Source organism: Lactuca serriola, chromosome 2, assembly GCF_051521515.1.
Source record: "Lactuca serriola cultivar US96UC23 chromosome 2, Lser_US96UC23_V15, whole genome shotgun sequence".
NCBI classification, from domain to species: Eukaryota; Viridiplantae; Streptophyta; class Magnoliopsida; order Asterales; family Asteraceae; genus Lactuca; species Lactuca serriola.
Window position 1 is genome coordinate 49,644,609 of NC_136409.1, and position 2,997 is coordinate 49,647,605.

The 2,997-nt window shown below is 39.5% G+C and overlaps 1 non-coding gene across 1 annotated transcript; it reads left to right on the forward strand.

Moving 5' to 3' along the window:
- The first annotated feature begins 1,120 nt into the window (after window positions 1–1,120).
- LOC145091162 (small nucleolar RNA R71) lies at window positions 1,121–1,227 on the forward strand. The gene has a single exon (XR_013702049.1). It is a non-coding gene; the product is annotated as a small nucleolar RNA R71 (small nucleolar RNA).
- The last annotated feature ends 1,770 nt before the right edge of the window (window positions 1,228–2,997 follow it).

A 2,997-nucleotide genomic window follows, 5' to 3' on the forward strand; every position in this document is an offset into this window, starting at 1 on the left:
CATACTCCTTCTATTAGTGAGAAGTTCCTTAAGGAACTTTGCATACTTGGGCATTTGCATGACGGCTTCTATGAAGGGTATGTTTATTTGAAGAGTCTTGATATGATCTAGAAACTTCTGATACTCCTCTTCCTGCTTCTCCTTCTTAGCTTGGGCTGGGTATGGCATGGGAGGCTGGTAAAGTTTTTCAGGAATCTGTTCGGTGGGATTTTGTGATGTACTCGCCGAGTCCATACATGGTACTCGGCGAGTAGAGCTGTCAGTTTGTATGTCTTGGTTCTCTGCATGGTTTTCTGCCTCCTCCTTCTGTGGTTTCTTGGATGACTCAGTCTGAATAGGTTCCAGGGGAGTGATTATCTTTCCACTTCTTGTTGTGACCATGTTTATGTGCGCGCCTCGTGGGTTATTTTCAGTTTTGCTAGGAAGTTCGCCCGGTGACCTTTGGTTGATTTGTTGAGCAAGTTGCCCAAGCCGTGTTTCTATATTGTGGATAGATGGTTGCTGGTTCCTAAGCATGGTCCTTGTTTCTTGAATTGCAGCATCATGGTCACTATGTCTTTTTTCTGAAGCAACTACAAATTTGGTGAGCATTTCTTCCAAGCTTGGCTTCCTTTCTTGCACCGACTCCTCCTTTTGGTAGAACCCTCTCCCTTTTTGCCTAAACCTTTCCTCCTTGGCTTTCTTGTACTCTTCATAAGGGAGCCAATCTTTCTTTTGTTTGCGCCAGTCTTCATCATATCGGTCTCCACTTGAGTAACACACTTGCGCCTTCTTGTTGCCATTCTCATCTAAATCACTGTCTCTAGTGAGGTGAGGCCCATTACAGTTTTCACAACCCACCCGAATAGCATGGATTGTTTGATCCATCTTATCCATCCTCCTATCCATGGTTTTTAGCATAGCCATGACCACGGATAAGTCTTCAGTAGCTGCATAAGCGACTCCCCTAGTGACATCATGTCTAGGGTTGTGGTATTCTCTAGAGTGTTTAGAGAATTCTTTAATCAATTCTTTGATCACCGGGGGCGGCTTCTTTGTGAGTGGGCCTTGCGAGTCTAGTAACTGCCTGGTTGTGACATTAACTCCATCATAGAGGATGGATACTTCTTGCTGGCTGTTTAGGTCATGGTGTGGGCAGTTTCTTAGTAAGCTCTTGTACCTCTCCCATGCTTCGTATAGCGACTCTCCAGCTTGTTGTTCAAATTTAGCAACGACCTTCTTCAACTTGGCTATCTTGGAAGGTGGGCAAAAGTGATCAATGAATTCTTCTTTCATCTTGGCCCAAGTGGTGACTGATCCGGGGGGAAGTGACTTGAGCCAGTCTTTTGCAACACCTTTGAATGTTACCGGAAGCATACGAAGTAGCTGAGTCTCGCGGGACACATTTGGAACATTGAAGTAATCAGCTACATCATTGACTTCGTCCAAAAGCTTGTAGGCATCTTCATGGTCTTTTCCATAAAAAGGTATTTCTTTAAGTAAAGCTAGGATATGACCCTTTAGCTCGAAGGTAGCAGTCGCGGGAATTGCGGGTTGCACAAGTCCCGGGCCAGTGTCGTCTCGCATCCTCTTCTTCCATTCTCCCATGGGGATTTCATCAATGTTAGCCATTGTGATAGCTAACTCTTCACCAGACTCGGTTTCGTGCTCGTATGTCGGGTCCTCTTCTTCCTCGGTCTTGTACTCAATATCTTCTTGAATTGGGTCCTCGATTGTCAAAGCGGCACTGGATGCTCCTGATTTGCTGCTCTTCTTTTTCCCAAAAACAGTCTTCAAATTGGACAAAGGTGACTTCTTTGGTGTACTCGAGCTCTCCACGACCTTTCCTTTGTTCCTTTTTAATGCGGATTCGGGATCTTCAAACGGGGGTACCAGTGGGGTGTTTGATCCTCTGGTCATGAAAGTCCTGAAATAAACAAAATAAAAGCGTAAAAAGAACAAAAAAATGTACTAAAAAATCGAAAATTAACTGCTGAATACGCTTGTACTCACCGAGTAGGTGCGACTGCACTCGGCGAGTACCAGTGTGTTTTTGAAAAAATTATAAACTTAATATTAAAACTAAAACAGATACTAAAACCTAATTACTAACTACTAAATTGCAATAAAGTAACTTTATGCAAGTAAACTCACACAAAGGATCGGAAAAATTAGGAATTAGATTAATTATTTAGAACCGTTCCCCGGCAACGGCGCCACAAACTTGATGTGTGTAAAATGCACTAGTTTTATCCCTACTTTTATTAATAAATTTAGCACACAAAGGCAGTGAACCTGTCTTTTAGTGGTATAGTTTAGTAAGTAAGGTATCGAACTCAGGGAACGGAAAATTAAACTAATAACTAATTTTAACTAAAACAATTAATGAAAGTAAAAGGTTTTCTTCTAGTTTTACAAGACTAGAAACTTAAGCACACCATAAAACACTTAATTAACTAAATAACTAAAGCAAACAACTAATTCACCAAATTTGATAAAGATGTTTCTATTTAGGTTCAACCAATTCACTCCTATGGTTATTTGTATTTATGATAGATTAATTGTTATTGGCTACCAATTATAGTGGTTAGGTTCATGTTCATTACTCCTAACCCTTAGACAATTAACTAATTTAAGAGGTGATCAAGTGTTTAAACTAATTAATTCCCTAGATTAATGATTTGGATTAAATAAGATTTGTAGTGGTTAATCAATTTAGTGATTCAATTAACCTCTTGTTTGATGGTTTCTCAAACAAGCTCACACATTAATCTAATTATTGTCTTATTAATCTTAGTTTCATAATCATTATTCCTAAGCATATGAATTAGTGTTCACATAGACATATGAGGTTAACAACTAAGAGATGTTCATGCAGCTTAATTGTCTTCCAATTAACAGAAAATAATCGTGATTAATGCATAAGGGTATTTAACAAACTTAATTTAATAGATCACCAATAAACAATTAATCAAAACTAAGAATTAACCATAGGAGTTCCTTGGTATTCCCCAAATA